A 17,259-nucleotide genomic window follows, 5' to 3' on the forward strand; every position below is an offset into this window, starting at 1 on the left:
TATTTATAATTCAAAACCATTTCTTGAAATAAAATCTGGTTCTCAATCTATAAAAAAGGTACAAGTAGAACTGCTCTGGTTGGAGCAGATGTGGAAACTCCAGAGCCTACCCACCTGCTCAGTATCCCCACCATACCCAACATCCCTCGGAAGGAAACCCAGGTTGGAAAACATGTCTTTTGACAACAGAAAGTATTGAATCTTCTGTCAAGAAAGTGGTACAATGAACATTTACCTGGCAACAGTAGGCTGAATGTAATGGGGGACAGAAACACAAATGACCACTTAGCATTCATTGTCAGGTGATAAGGATTTGGAATGGAATAGAGTGGTGGCAGTGAAAACAGAGAGGAACGTGTGCCAAAGACATTACGAAGGACAACTTGACAGGTCTTTGTGAGATGATCAGGTGGGGAAGGATGAGGAAAAAAGAATTAAAGATGAGTCATGGGCTATAGACCTGGGTAATCATTGGTGGAATCCTTAGCATCATTCTTCAATTTGCAAAGAAATCTTGTTAAATTATATTATAAATAATGATGGCTAAGGCCATTATTTATGATTTTTGCAAAGTTCTGGATAGTTTAGAATAGCAGTACGTGAATTTATTTTTCAGGGAGATAATAGAGGTTAATCGATAGGAGGAAAGAGAGAGTCTTGGTCAAAAATTTAGAAGACACTGAGTTGAATAAAATTAAACCATCTTCTTTATCCAAATTTCTGATTCTTTAATATGAGGCTGTGCATTTTGAACTCAAGAGAGTGATGGAATAAGCATTTCTCTCTAAACTTATTTGACCATGAATCCCTTTTTAAGAAATATTTTTATGGAATTAATGTTTTTGGAACACACTTTGAGATATGCTACTCTGCGGAAGCCAACAAAGGATGCTTGAGGAAATCCTCCTTCTAATCATCATTCACTCATTGGAAATATACTATGCGTCAGACACAGGACTTTTGCCCCTAAGGAACTCAAAATCTAGTGAGGAAGGCTGTCATATAACCGACATTATATACCTACAATATCTACAAAGTTCATGATGTGTGTTGGAAGGACTGAGTGATTCAAATGGCTGCAAGTATGAATGCTGGTTTGGTAATTAGTGTGGCAGGTGATAAGCCCAGAAAGATAGGCAATAGTTATCATTATTATTGTCCTTAGCTACCATCTATTGAATGCATGCTATATGCTAAGCATCACAGAGTATCTTTCATTCATTACAGCAATAAATCTTCCCTACGATCCTAGAAGGCAGGTACCGTTATCATTTATAGCTTACAAATGTGAAAACAGAGGCTTTGAGGGGTTATGTAACTTGCCCAAGTTCTCATGCTATCTAAATGGCAAAGCCTGAATACAACCCTGACCTATCAGAGCCCAGGGTCTGTGTGCTTAACCATGGCGATGCTCCGGCTTCTAGAAACTGGAGAGCAGTTTGGACTCCACTGTGGAGGCCTTGGAGAACGATGGAAGGTTCTATATCTCTTCCTCTCCTTTGACAAATCTCTGAAAACACTTTGAGTCAGACCCAAACAGAAGAAAAAGACACTTGCTAAACTACCAAACCACATCTGCCTTGCAGGATGCTCATGCGTCCCAGCCTCCAAACTGCCTGAGGATTTTCAAATGAAAGGCCCCTATGTGCCAGCGAGTTACTACCCTGCTGGGTTATCTTATTCAATAACTGTTACTTAGTGTTGCATTGCTACACCACGAAAATCTTGCTTTATTATACCTTCTTCAGAGAATCCACAGCTCTACATTTTGCCTGTCGTGTGGGTTTACTGAGAGCTAACTTTCAAAGTCATGCATTCTATGGTAAGTGTATTTTAAACCATGCAGCCTCACATTAAAAAGAAGTGGCAGTCATTCTGCCCTGGAAACTGTTCCCTAGCATGACATTACTTTAATTCACTGGCTCCTTGTAATCAAGATCTAATAAACAGCACCTTTAAATAAGTCCTACACACAGCCTGCATTGTTACAATCAATTGAACTACTTAAAAAGGAAAACCTCTGAGGCTATCTGGAGGCATTCTGTGCTTCCCTCTGTTTTATGGCACAACCTTAGACACGACGCGTAAAAAGGTCAAGACAGCATGTAGGCTTTTGCATTAAACAGCAGAACACTAATTAGTTTTAGTGACAATGGGGTTCTGTTAGTGTGTTCTAATATTTTGATGCTTAGTTTTGTTTGAAACCTCTAGCCATAATACACAAAACCTCTTCTATCTTCCAGTTTTTCTTATGTCTTGATTTTTCAACCCCATTATTTGTTTGAATGAAACATGTATATATTCTATTTCTATATTTTCATTAAAAGTCTGTTCTATAATCTAATTTCAAAACTGTTCATTTAAAAGAAGTCAAAAGAAAATTTAATGTATATCTCAATATGAAATGTGAAACCTAGTATTTCTCTATTAGTTTCAACCATTTTTTTCAAATCTCAAATGTAAATTGTGTTAAAACATGCTGTCAATGAGTTTTAATATTTATGCATATTAACTATCCAGAGCAAGTATACTATGTTATAAAACGTTAAACTTTAACTGCTGAGTGTTAAAAAATTTCAATGGATTTACATATTTCTGAAATCTATTTTAAATTAATAAGAGACATGATAATAGTTCTTCAAAATCAGAGTTATTATTTTTCCATCACTATGTTTATATCTACATTCTTACCCTTTTCTAGAATTTATGTAAATTCATAAAACATTTTCCAGAATAAAGAACTGCAACTGAAAAAAATAACACTATTTGAGATTTTATTAATAAATTGATGTCTCTTCAAAATACCAATTATTATAAGTAATTATGTTATAGTATGACTTTCTATAAAATAAATAACAAACTGAATTAACTTTCCTCAGCTAACTTAGGAATTGCCAGTTCCTTGTATAAGACAGATTTATGTCACTTTTTGGCATCATTTACCGTTTTTAAAAAATCAGTTTGAGGTCATAAGCTTACGTTGGTCACCATCTTTTCAAAAGGTTATTGGGCTAATGCTTTAATAATATCTTCTGACACTGTTCTCCTATGGGATTAAAAGCAATCAAATCTGTAGGTGGGAAAAAAAAAACCCACATTCTTCTTTGTTCCTTCTAGCCAATTTGGCTATGGTCTACAGAAGCTGAACTTTCATTAAAAGAAAATAAAGTTTCTAGCCCTTCATCTTGTAAAGTTGGCGTCTTTATACTGTAAATCAATACACAGCTGCTTGGTTTGTGCTCCAGCTAGACAGACCAAAACAATATAGCATCAAGGGAAGTGGGAGCATCCCCTCCAAGCCATTTATCTTAATGGTGTGCTCACTTCAAAACTGACTTCTTACTACTTCCATGATGCTATTTTAATTGTTATCAATCCAGACTCAAAGAAACAAATCCAATTATAAAGCAAATTCCTTATAACCAAAATGGGATATATATTGGTGTGCTGTAGACTGTTTGCCTTATGCTAGGCACTGTAATAAAGACGTAAATGCATTTTTAAATTTCATTCTGTGAGAGAGGTGTTGTTTCTCATCTCCATTTTGCAGAGAAACTTGAGACTCAGAGAGGTTAAGTAACTTGCTGAAGGTCACATAGCTCCTTATGTGAAGCAGCTGGGACTCTAACCTAAATCTGTCCAATCCTAGATTTTAGTCTCTTAAGCACAATATTATGTCATCTAGCAAAAGCAATAACCTAATTCTGTTTCCATTTATACTCTATACTCTCTTCTGAACATTTCCAAGAATTTGTCCCACAATGACTCTTACTGGAACAGAATAAAATGATACTTTCTGGCCTATATATTTTCTGCACTCAATAGAAATGACACTTGAATCTTGAAGCATCTTTACCTCAAGGAATAGAGGGGTGCACATATACTATGGAGTCAAAGTAAATGAATAATTTGGGCAAGTTACTTCACCCCTCTCAGCCTTATTTTCTCATCCGTAAAATGGAGGTAATAATAGCTACCGCCCAGGACTGCTGTTAGGATTAGAGCTAAACACTTATCAAACATCAGCTCCAGGCCAGGCATCGTGCAAGAAATTTACTTATATTGTTTCATTCCATCCTTACAATGAGGGTGCTAAGAACACAGCATCATTCATGAGGAGTGCAGTCACTGCCATCTCCATTGGCAGTCGTTAATAATGCTGACGACAGAACTTTGAAGCTTCTGCTTTTATTAGGTTTTTGATGAGGATAGGGAGCTTTTGTCCACACACTAAAGTTGAGGATTCTCTACTTAGCCTGGCAAACTTTAAAATTTGTGATACAGACTAAGGTTTTGTTGTGAAAGTGCTGCACTTAGGATTGTTGCCCAAGGTCTTTGACACACAACAAGCAGCACTTCCTGATAAACGTGTTCTCTGTTAGTTAGGCTAGAGTTGATTGTTTACCAATCCTCTCATACATCCTCCCCTCCTCAGAATCTGTTAATCGTGTGTTCTCAGCCTGAAGTTCTTTCCCCTCTGTCTCAGTTTTCCAGATCTACACATTGTTATTTATTCAGTCAGTCAATAAATATCTATTGAGTGCCTATTGTGTGCCAGGAGCTGTTCTGGGTGCTTGAGTCAGCACCAAAAAATCAGACCCCCCTCCTCAAAAAAAAATCCTAACCCTATGGAGTCTTTGATCATTCATTACACCTGTAGCACAGAGTGGAACATTCTGAGTGCGAACTGAGGATGGAAAGGGTCGATGGTTACAGGGTTTCAGACCAAGCACTAATAACATGGCTGTCCCATATGAAACCTCATTTTTCTAGTGAGGCCATACACAGACTCTGAGTTCTGAATAACAATAATCTTATGAAGTGGTTAAACAGAACCAAGTCATCTTACTTTTTGCTAAGTCTAGAATACAGGAAAAATAGAACTAAAGATCCTTCCATGTTTCTGCCTTTCCCTTTCCCAAGGAGCCACCTTGTCTTGCCAGCTTAATAATTCAACCTGTTTACCTTTTGGTCCTGTTTCATCATTCCTTGCTACTTAGTGCCTCGTCTGTGCTCCCTCCAACTGAAAAGGTGGTCAGGAAAGATGCATGCTGAAGTATACTTGACTCTGAAAATATGGATTGGTTTTGGAAAAGTCCAGACAACCAACTTTTTAAAACAAAAACAAAAACAAAAACAAAACTCTGTATTTTAATAGCGAGGCAGTAAATTATGTTTCAAGAATGTAGCTACTAGAGCATCACAATACTCAATATGTCCTGGTTCCTAATTCAATATTTTTAATTACTTGCCTTTATTGGTCAGACAAAATGTAGAGTCAAGTTTCAAGTAATACCTTTTATTGGACTAATGGTGGAATATTGACAGATAAGCTTTGGGAATATAGAAAACTCCCCTCTAGGTCAGTAAGGGATTGACTCTGAGGAAAGGATTTCTGTAGGTAGAGAAGCCTCTGTGTCAATATTGTAGTTTGCCCAATAAAAGAGATTACTTAAAACATGCTGGGTGTTTTGTTTTTACACTAAAAAAGAATTGAATCTTGTGAGCTAAAGATGTTATTATGTAGGATGAATCTTATGTAAGTCAGTCATTTGACCTTCCTAAGCCTCCATTTCCTATTCTGAGAAATAAAGATAGTAAAATCTGTCCTGTCCACTTCATAGGGTTATTACATATCAGTAGTTAATGTTTGTGAAAACATTTTTATAATTGGAAAGTATGATAAAATATGTGATATTTTATTACTAATTAATGTGCCTAAAATATTAATGGCAAAAGCTTAAATTAATAGATTATCAAAGAAGTGCTAACACTGCAAATTATAATGTGGGAGCCTTTTTGAATTCCTATTTCAACATTCATGATTTATAATGTTAATTCAAGTCAACAGAATACTTCTGAGTCCCCACTATGGGCCAGATACCACAGTTACATCATTGCCCATTAGTATTTTCATTCAAAGGTAGAAAATGTTTATAAATAATATAAATAAGAGAAGGTATCAAACATATGGAAAGACATCACTTGTCCTATAGCACCCAAGTAAAATGGGTCATTGTAGCACCTGTGAGATGCTTTTCTTTCTTACTGTAGCCTTCCTTTCCCAAGTTGTCAGGACGAACAATTCCATTAATGAATCCCTAATAATCTGAAAAAGAGCAAACCCATGGTTGTTCGATGTCATTCACAAAACCCAACAAAAGCTCTGCATTCTGTCTCAGAAAGAACTATTGGATTCTAAATAAACTTCTCTTTCATTTTAGAAAGTAACAATTTCCTTGACTTCCTTTGTGATCAAATCCAAATAAATAAACCAGTACTTTCAATGAACTATAGAAGTCTAGACTTGTCTGTACAGACTGATATGACTACCTCATACATCGAGGACCATCGCCAGTTATGCAGAAGAGTAACCCTTTTATTTTAATAGTAGCTCTTTAGACCAGTTTAGTATATTTTCTCCAATAATAAAGGTTATATCAGCTATCATTTTTGCTGAAATCTGCTATTTTTAAAACAACTCACCAGGTAAGTGCATTCATGACCAGGTAACTATTTCTTGAGAGTGCTTTCTCCTGTGAGAGGCAGTAAAGTAGCAAGGGCAATATTACTAAGGAGCCTCACAGCATAGAATGGAGATTTCAGAGAGTTCAATTTGAAATCTATGTCTATAGTGGACCATTTGTACAGAATCAGCTGAGGCAATTCAATGAAAGTGTATTCTCTTGGCTAAAGGTATCAACTGATACAAATACATTGATGTCATATAAAACTAACCCAAATTCAGCTAATTTAGTTCATTTCTTCAATAATTTATTCAATAGCCATTTGCTGAATACCTATATGTACTGGGCACTGCACTAAATGTCAGGTTGCTTATAGTCTATAAGAGAGGTGGGTAAGGTAACAAATGCAGTCTAAAGGGAATGGAGATAAGGCTGTGACATAGGAGCAAGAAAGGCTTCCAAGAAAAGATGAAGCTTCAGAAGAGTTGTGAGAACCAGTAGAAGTCAGTCCTAAAAAAGATCAAACTTGTAGAGAGGGGAATCCAGAAGAAATGGTATGTACCAAGGCCCAGTGAAAAATGAAAGTAAATCTCATCCTATTCTACTGTATGAGGTCCCGTAAAGTCTGATGTAAGCTTGTTTCAGAGCTCCCCAGGCTGGTTCAGAGGCCCTGTTAGATTCACTGGCTGTGGCTCAGTCATAGGTCTCCGCTTAGAGTCCTAGAAAGAGCTTCAGACGCTTTTGGTACCTCAGCAAAATCTATCCCTCGGTGGAGGAGGGAACACCTAGCCTCTTCTCATTTGAGGGAAGCAAAATCATTTTCTGAAAAGATCTGGCCTCTAGGAAAGACAGTCCTAGAAGAGCAGAGAGAATTATTTGTAAAGTTGAAATAATGTTCTTCAGCCTTATTATCACACTCAATCTGAAATTTATGCTCACATGAGAAGTTGTGTCCTTTCTCTTCACACAAAAAAGAACTTGGCGCCCTTTTTCATTTCTGACGTCACCACAGGCTGTTGGCCAAGGAATTTCCATCCTCAAATAGCAAGTGCATTCAAATGACAAAAGGAAATGAAGGTAGGTAAAGGCAAACTGGGAGCAGATGCTTGAACTTGCCTTGAACAGAAGGAAGAGTTTTCAAACTCGAGATACCAAGAAATCAATAATTCCACACACAAAATTCAATAGCACTATTTTACATTCAGGATGTTCGTACCCTCTGGCTACTGTTTTGTTTAAGGTGCCTAAAAAAGGTGGTAATAACTAGAAGTAATTGTTTTCCTTTTCCATTCTCAGTTCACCCAGTGGTTGGACTGAGGTTGGTTTGTTTCCACAGGCAAAGACTATGTGTGCCAAAAGGGATTTTTGTAATGGAGTTTTACATCTCTAGAAATAGGATTTAGTTATACAAAAAATTCAAACGTAAACTTAATTATAGAGAAACAGACACAGCGTTAAACATAATATAATCTTTGGTCAGCTAGATGAATCGAAAATGCAAATGTGGTGATAACACTGTTTGGTCTCGGTATCAATTCAGACTACATATAACTGGCCAGATTTAAATGAGTCCATATTAGTTTCATGAATATATAAGTATCAACTGTTTTCTAGTGATCTGGGCGCATCCTTCAATAGCTTAGCTGGTAGAGCAGAGAACTGTAGGCTGGATGTGTGTAGTAATCTGGTAAATCAGTATTTTTAAGATTGTTTCAGAGAGATGTATAATTTCATAAACCATTACTTATTTTGTAAAACTAGTAAGTTTACTTATTTGGTTTTTTTTATACACTTTTGCTTTCAATAAGAAAAAATTACAAGAACATGATCTATGAAAAGTCACAGACCCTGAAGAACAATGATCAACAATGAAAGAAAAAAAATTAACAGTTCACTGCTGAATATACTCTTTCTCCTTTATAAGAAATGTCACAGGGCTATTTTTTGTATTTGAGAGAATGGCGTTGTGATGACTTGTCCCTTCACATAATCACATGCTCTGTTCCACACTTGCACCCTGCACAATGCATCCCGCCCCCGCCCCCCCAAAAAACACACAAAACAAAATAAGGCTTCCTCAAGACCCATTCGAAATCTCTTCTGGTTAGCTATCAAAAGAACCTGTGCACTCCTACTGTCATTAGTTATTTATTCATTCCATAAATACTTGCTGAGCACCTTCTGTGTACCAGGCAATGTGATAGATGCTGGGTCACAAATGAAAATGATGAGCTGTTCTCTCCCCTGACACAGTTTATAGTTCGGTAGTTCGAGATTTGATAAAGAAAAGGACAATTACGGTGACATGTAGGGGTGTATGAGGATGGACTGTGGTTCGCCGGGTACATTAAGAAGGGCCACCTAATCCGATCTGAAGATCCAGGAAAACTTTCCTGGAGAATAGGTTATCTTAGCTGAGTTCTGAGCCAAGAGAAAGAGACCCCCAGAAAAAAATCATGGTTAAGAGGTAGGTTTGAATAGATATCAACAACGACCTAAAAAAAAAAGGAAAGAAAGAAAAGAAAAAGATTGAAAACAGTCAAGCTGACCTTTGAAGCCAAATATTTGGAACTAGTCTGTAAGAGCCTTTCTAGACATATATATATATATATATATCTAAAACAGTAGGAAACAAACAGGATTTGAAATCAGAAACTGTGTTCAAGTCCAAGGCTCTAATTCTTATAAGCTATATAACCTAAGATAAATCACTTAAACTCTCTGGAGTGTGGTTGTTTTTTCTCATCTGTGAAACGAATAATAATGTACTAGCTCTGCCACTCTCATAGAGTTGCTAGGCTCAGATAAAACAGTGGATGTGAAAATACTTTTTAAACTGTAAAGAACTACACAAATGTTAGTTATTATTATTTTAAAAAAGTGGAAGTGGGCTAGTAGAATTAATAGGATTTGGATACAAGAAAAAAAAACAGAGATTATGAATATAAAGTGAAAGATAGCTCCCTTTCTTGCTAGGGTAATAGCCAAAATTAATTTCCCAGAGCCTGGGAAATTTGCCAGAAATATATGAAAGAGGTGCAAATTCCTATTTTTAAAAAAGGAAGAAATGTAACAAGTGATAAAAAGCAATGCTCAAAGGAAGGAGGGCTCTGCTCTCTCTTTAAGATGTCAATGAAGAAAACAACACAGTAAAATATACTATCGAGAAACTTCCTAAAAGCACTAATGACCCATAGGTATTCCCAGAAGCCAAAGTATTTAACTGAGTGCATTGATTTAAAAAAAAGAAAATGTAAGTCTACTGGTGTAAAAACAAGGGGCTGGAGGGATCAAGCTGAGGTGAAATATCTGTACAAAAATCAGATGATACAAATACATGCACATAGAACAGGATGATAGAAGAGGAAAGAAAAGTTTAGCAAGAACATAGACACCCATTACAAGGAACAAACGTCTGGAGTATCTTCTCCCTCTAAGCCCTGTGCTTTGTGCTGGGAATAGATAAGGCATAGTTCCGAGTCTCTGTGTGTTCACTGTGCACTTATTTTAGTGAAATAAGCCATAAGTTTGCTCAAAGACCGCACACAGATGCAATTTGCCAAAAGGCTAATAAAATATCTGGGGAGATACTATCAGTAGGTATTCAGGATCCCTCTGTGTCCACTTCAAAGCTCAGAGCAAATGAGGTGCTTGCACTGCCCACAGGTAAAAAGCGCCAAAGACTGGGATAACACAGGGTTGTCCAAGGCACCAGAGAGAGCAGAGCTAGTGGAAAAACATGGTCCAAGGAGATCTGAGGACATACATTGTGCTAGGCTTGAGCCTAAGAGTGAGAAAAATAATGATAATATAATCATGTTAATAATAATTATCATTTATTGAGACAGAGGGCCAGTACTAGACTAAGTGCTTCACAGAGAATAAGAAGCTGATCTGAACATGTAACTAAGAACCATGTTTGTGAATAGAAAGGGTACACCGAGTCCCCCTATTGTGCCAAGCTTTATACCTGAGTCACAGCTTTATAAGTCAGGAGCTATTGCCTGTTGAGTAGATTGGCAGGGAAAAGATTATGATGCATATAAGTTGACCAGCTATTTTATTGTATTGTGTGATTCATCATCTCTATACCAATAAGATTGATTCCTAAGTGGTGATGTGAAAGCTACGAGTAGGCAACATCCTTTCAGCAATAGTGGAAAACCAGAAATATTAAGTTCTACTTGTCTTCTGAAGCTCAGCTCTAATGCTACATCCTCTCAGCCACCTGTTGGATTGAGGACACAGGTTCTAATCTTGACTCTGCCACTGTACTGTGCATCCTTGAGCAAGTTACTAAATCAGTCTGAAGTTGTTTCTTTATCCATCCATTCATTCAACAAGTATAATCAATGTCTAATACATGCCGGGCACTGTTCTAAGCATTGTAGATAAATCAGTGGAGGAAAAAAGAAGTAGACAAAGGCTTGATTCTCAAGGAGCTTATATCCTAACGGGATGAGAGACAATAACAAATATATAAGGTTAGTGGTGATAAGCATTCTTTGAAAAAGAATAAAACAGGAAAGGAGGCAGAGAGTGATGAGGGTTGGTATTTTCTTTGTAATTATCAGGGAAACTTTGATGAGTTGAAGTTTGAGCAGAGATCTGAATGAAGTGAGAGAGCAAACCATTGAGACGTTTTGGGGAAGAACATTCTAGGCAAAGGGAACAGCAAGCACAAAGTCTCTGGGGTGGAAGTTGTGCATGTTGTGTATGTGAGGAATGGGAAGTCAGCATGGCTGGGGTTATATATTTTAAGCAGAGAGTAGCAAGAGATGAGGACAGAGGGGTAACTAAGACCAATGATATTTTGGAACTTCTCAGCCATGGTAAGCTTTTGACTAACTTGTAGATTTGTTGTGATGATTAAATAAGATACTGAAAAAAGAGTGCCTGATACATTTCAGGTGCTCAATAAGTAGTAGCTATTATTATTCCCTTCCCAACAATTACGAAAGAGAGATGAGAAAGGGCATCAGGATTTTCAGATCTTTCTTCGAAATGATTCTCAAAGTGACAAATGGAATAAAATCCTAGACTCAAACAATATTTCGTGTCCCCGTTTACCACCTCCCTGTCATCCTGGGGCACTATTTCCAGTTTTGATGTGTTAGGGTAGTCCGCTCTTAAACCAAGCACAAGAGATGTGAAGAAGGGCACATATCAGTCTATCCTGCTATCTGAATGGAAGCGCCAACGATTTTAATTATAACTTTTCAGTTGTGGTCACAGTGACCAATTATTTGGAGTCCTTTTTTCAGTTGTTTAAAACTCTTTTGGTATTTTTGCTTTTCCTTCCATATATGGTTGTATTCTTTCACAAGACCACTCTCCTTCTCAGAGGCTTACGAACAGTAACTGTTTGACGGCTGAAAATGATGAGGTAATTGCTAACTTTTCAACCAATTCTTTTTCTGTGTTCATTATTCAAAAATAATAAAAGAAACTCACAGAATATAGTGGGCAGATTTAGAAAACGAATATCTTATGTATCATTTCTAAAAGATTTGCAATTGTACTTTGTGATTCAGAGCTTAGCAGGCACAGAATTTAGAATAACTCTGTTTATCTGTGCAAACTTTCCTCAGCCTGTTGAAACTCTCAAGTCCAACTCTTACACATGGGTGTTGGGTAGAATATACTGAATAAAAAGTGTACAAAGGCTTAATTTTTCTCCTGCCTACAGAGATCTCCAAATCTTTACTATTCTGCACAGCTGCCTAGAATAGACAACAGTAGAGCTATTGTCTATGATTCAAACTGAGGAGGAGTGAAAATACCATTAACCCTTAAAAACAGAATTATCTTATTCTTTTGATTTTGCTGCACACTATAATGTGGTTGTGGCCATATTTGGATCATATCCGGTTAGAACACAGGAATAATAGATATCATTCAGATAATAATTAGCCATGTACTTGCAATAGCGGGATGTGAAGTCAAAGGAAAACACTAAAAATGTTGTTTTTTTGGACCATGACAAAGAGCTTTTTAAATGAGTTTGAGCATTTTTTGTGACTGACTCATGTCTGGGAGGCCTCGTTATGGTCACCAATGCTTCAACTTTTGTACTTTTAATTTCTATCTTTGACAATTTTAAATGCTAAATAACACAAGACTTTCTTATTGCCTGTAAGTACATATAGTTTCTCTTTGTTTCCTCTGTTTTCTGTTTGTAAGCAAATGCTACAATTTTAGATCACATGTTTTAGCCATTGTTGCTGATTAAAGAGAATTATAACATGTCTTAGGACAATAGAATTTACAATTTTGCCATTGATGTTTAAAATTTATAAAATCAATTCTAAAAATTCTGGCCTATATTTTAACTTTTTTTTTTTTACTTGATATAAATTGTGTAGTCTTTCATTCATACTTGGTAAATTAAAGTTCCAATGACAGGAAAATGAATGTCAAAATTATGATAGCATGATTACTTATTTACAGAAAAAAAGCCTGGAAGGAAATATATCAAGATGCTATCAGTAGTTATTTTTGAAAGACAGAAGTATGGGTGATTAATTTCTTCTTTGTCCTTTATATATTTTCCAAATTTTCCTCAGTGTTCATGTATTGCATTTCTAACCTTAGAAAAAGTTTTAAAATTTTTAGTTGTGAAAAACAAAAACAAATCCGAAATACTTAGTAGATCATTGATACATTAAAATCACCTAAAATGTGCTCTTACAAAAATAGATCTTAACAAAGGAAAGTAATTTGTTTCAAAACCTTTTCTAAAGAAACACTCAAACTCTGTGTAACTTTGTGTTACACAGAAACAGATACTTCTTAGCAGTTCAGTACAGGGATTTAATTTAATTTCATATGTATAGAGAAAGGAGAACTGGGAAATTCATGTTTAGCTTCAGCATCCCCATCTTAGTTAAGATGTCTTAAAATACCCTCCCATTCTTCACTGTTCATGCACCATCTGGACACCTTAGTCAGAGAAGGGGGGAAAAAAGGAATATTGGACCATTTTGTGGCAAAATCTATCTGCATGATTGATACTGGCTACACAGAATCAATCTGCTGGGCTACGCGTTGGCATTTTAAGCATGGACCCTTTCCTTCCTCCTATTTGACTCTTCAGAGATAAATTTCTAGGTCTAGAGCTTCACTGATTTTTAAAAGGAATTACTCAAGTTTCCTCTTTCTTTCTAACTACTGCTCCTTCTGCCCTCTTGGCAGCAATGCTACCCCTTGACTCTGTGAGAGAGCTGAGCCATCACTTAAAAACACTCCTTAACAGCTGACCCTCTGGTATCTGGCAGTCCATACTCGGCTCTGTCCATTTCCCCGAAGTTCTGCTCTGCGGGTTGGGCTCTACTGAACTTCAAAGACAAATACTGGGCACAGAAATGACACAGAGAGGGCAGAGGAGCATGAGAATTGGGTCTTGAGCACCTAAATGCTGATATGGATTTTCTTAGTTCTTAACTGGCTAGCTAATCATTGGTGCTTAGCAAATGTGAAATAATAAAAATGTTACTATTAACAAAAATAATAGGATTTTAAGCAAAAGGGTGTTTGGGAACTATTGTTCATAAAATGTTAATTCTGGCTTTTTTTTTTTTTAATCTTTCCAATGTCTTAGCTTGAAGAAATTTGTTAAAATGTGCTTCCCTTAGTGGTGGGGGTGGAGGGACATAGGATCAAACAGAAAGACAGGTCTAATGAGAATGTCACTAAAAAGCAAACCACTTAACATCAGATAAGAATACAGCTAAACTTATAAGACCAAATATTATTCATGCTCAAAATACCTCTTCGCTTTGCCTCAGTTGACTCTGGACATTTGATATGGAATATTAGTCAGTAGCAACATAAATGTCCTCATCCTGCTACATTGTTTAAGGCAGAAACTAAGATAGAAAGAATTCTTGAAGATTTTCAGTCACTTTTAAATTTCTCCTCTCATTTAAGAGCTAAAAGAAAACTATTGGAAGAAGTCAACAAAAATAACAAAATGTAGGTCATTGTAAAACTGAATGATAGAAGGTTCATTATGGTACTTACTCTCTTTAGTATATGGTTTAAATTTTCATAATAAAAAGATTTTTAAAAGATAACAACAAATGATAGCCATTTATGTCCTTACTTGGCCATAAAGTAGGTTGTATGATCTCTAGAAAGCTGCACCCATCCCTGACCCTTAGTTTCCATAAGTTGTATACAGAGAAAGTTTGGTTAGTTTGGATATTTCAATAGGTATTCCTTCCTGCTGTTGATTTCTATGACACTTTCTTCCTTTAGTCATATTTTTCATAGTACCTATTAGATCTCATGAATTTCATATTTGGAGATCTAGAGGAGACCCAAGAAATTGGAGACAGTGAGAGCTGGGCTTAAATTCCAGATCTAATATGCACTTCCTTTGGACAAGGCACTTAAACAGTCCAAGGCTCAGTTTTCTCTTCTGTAAAACAGGAATAACAGTAGTACTTTCTTCATTGGTTATTGTAAAGGCAAAGTATGGAAAGTGCTTAAATATAGGACCTGGCACCTTATGTACTTTGAATAAATATAAGCTACTGCTGCTTTGGTGATAGTGGGTATTATACCATGGCCATTCTCTTGCAACCTAGAGCATCTTCCCTTGATCTATTCTTTCTGCTGAAGAGTTGGAGTGGGGGGATGAAACACCAAATAATCCAAAACAATGAATTAAAGCTAGGGATGACAGCAGGTGGATCACTAATTTTTCTTGAAAGCATATATTTGCTTTAAATAAAGTGTTAAGAAGTCAAAGTAGGGTGCTATCCCCCGACAGATGCTTTAGACACCAGAGTTCCACAGCCTTTTCTTTCTCAAGTTGTGGAATTTCTTTCTCTAACAGGTGTTTATATCATGAGCATTATTTTATGACAGTGCTGTAAGCACAAATCTGAGAGCAGTACTCCTGATTTAATGTGTGCTTTCTCTTCAGAGGTTTGAGCAGTGGCCCCAGGGATATTAAAGGTCTAGGTATTTAGTTTAGTCTAGTTAATAGCTCTTTCGATTTCGAAGCCAAAGATCAACTAACATCTAGTCTGGACAAAAATGACTTCGGAAAAAAAAATTTTAGTCCCAACAATTTCTTTATAAAAGCAACAGAATTTCAGTCATGCAACAAACGATGACTCAAGCACCCACAGTAAGAATTCACGCATAGTGTCTAAGTTTAGGTATCACTACCCCCATTTTGTAGATGAGAAAACAGAGATTTCGCTAGATTTAATAGCTTGTCCATGGTTGCAAAGCTAGTATGTGGAGGAACATAAATTTTGGTTAAAGATTTCATACTTGGAAACATAATTAACATCATCTTCCTGAAAAAGTTATTTTTGTCTTTTCTTCCCTAAAAAGAAACTCATGGAGATACTCTGCCATCATCTCTGCTCTGTTCCAAAGCAGTCAGTGTTCATTACTTTTCAGATTAAGAATGAAATCAGAATGCCTACAATCATTCTATTTTATGAATTACACCTTGGTTTTTAAAAATCTACCCAATTTAGCTGGACTTTGTCAAATAAAGGCCCTAATTGTCCACATGAAAAACAGAGACATAATCCTTAACATCAAGACTCCTCTGATGAAGTTAAATTCCATCTGACCGTTATCTAGTAGTTTAAGATGAAGCTGGCAGGAATAATTAGGCCAATGCAAGCTAGCTGACAATGTAAAAGACTAGCCATTCTCTGAGGTAGCGTGAAAGACACTCTGCGTGATACAGGGTTTTAACCTTTGTTTTTGCTCTTTATGTGATGACTTTGACCTGGGAAGAGTGCAGTAAAACAGACACTCTCATGCTAATGACAGTGTAAATTTATATAACCAGTTGGGAAACAATTGTAGCAACAGGCAGCAAAAGCCTGAAAAAGTGATTTTGCCCTTGGACTCTAATTCTTCTTGAATATGTGACAAAGTAATTGTCAGAATCATAGAAGAACTTTATATCCAAATATATTCATCACAATAGTATTTACAATAGAGAAAAATCCAAAACAATCCAAATGTCTGATAATAAGCTAATAGCTAAGTCAGTTAAGGCATGACCACAGAATGAAATAGTATGTCACCATTTAAACATATATTTACAAAGGCATTACAAATTATATCAACACGAAAAATGCTGTGCTATAATTGAAAAAATGCCACCTTATAAATACTAATATTAACCTCTCTGTGTCTCAGTTTCTTCATCTATAAAACATGACTAATACTAATAATACCTTCTTCATAGGATTGTTATGAAGATTAAATATTAGCATAAAGGTACTTAGAGCAACTAAGCACTAAGTGTTAGCCATACAACACAGTTATTATTATCCTCGCTTTAGATGAGGCAATTGAATAACAGAGAAGATGAGCAAGATGGCCCAGGAGCAACTAGCAGAGACTGGATTTGAAACTGGGTCTGTCTGACGCCAAGTCCCATGCCTTTAACCACTACAGAATGCCATCTGACAGAAAGAGGAAAGTCAGAAGAATAAGTCAAAGTGGAAAAGAAGTTATTGCAGTTTTACAAATATTGTTTGAGATGGCATATTGTTCAAAAATTAAATCAGAGAGACCATTATTCTTAACTTCATATTATTTTTCCCTTTCTATTTAGTATTTTTTTAAAGAAAGCAATGCTAGAAATTAGATGTGGAAAATAAGCATAGTGCAACATTGTTCTCCGGAATTAAATAAAAACTAGTATCTTCTTGAGTGGAAGAATCTCAGGAGAGGAACTCGAAACGTTTTGCAGAAAATAAAACAGGTCTAGAGAAGAATGGAGAAAAGAGAAGAGAGAAGTTGAGAC

The sequence above is a fragment of the Pteropus alecto genome, unplaced genomic scaffold (genome assembly GCF_000325575.1).
Source record: "Pteropus alecto unplaced genomic scaffold, ASM32557v1 scaffold25, whole genome shotgun sequence".
Lineage (NCBI taxonomy): Eukaryota > Metazoa > Chordata > Mammalia > Chiroptera > Pteropodidae > Pteropus > Pteropus alecto.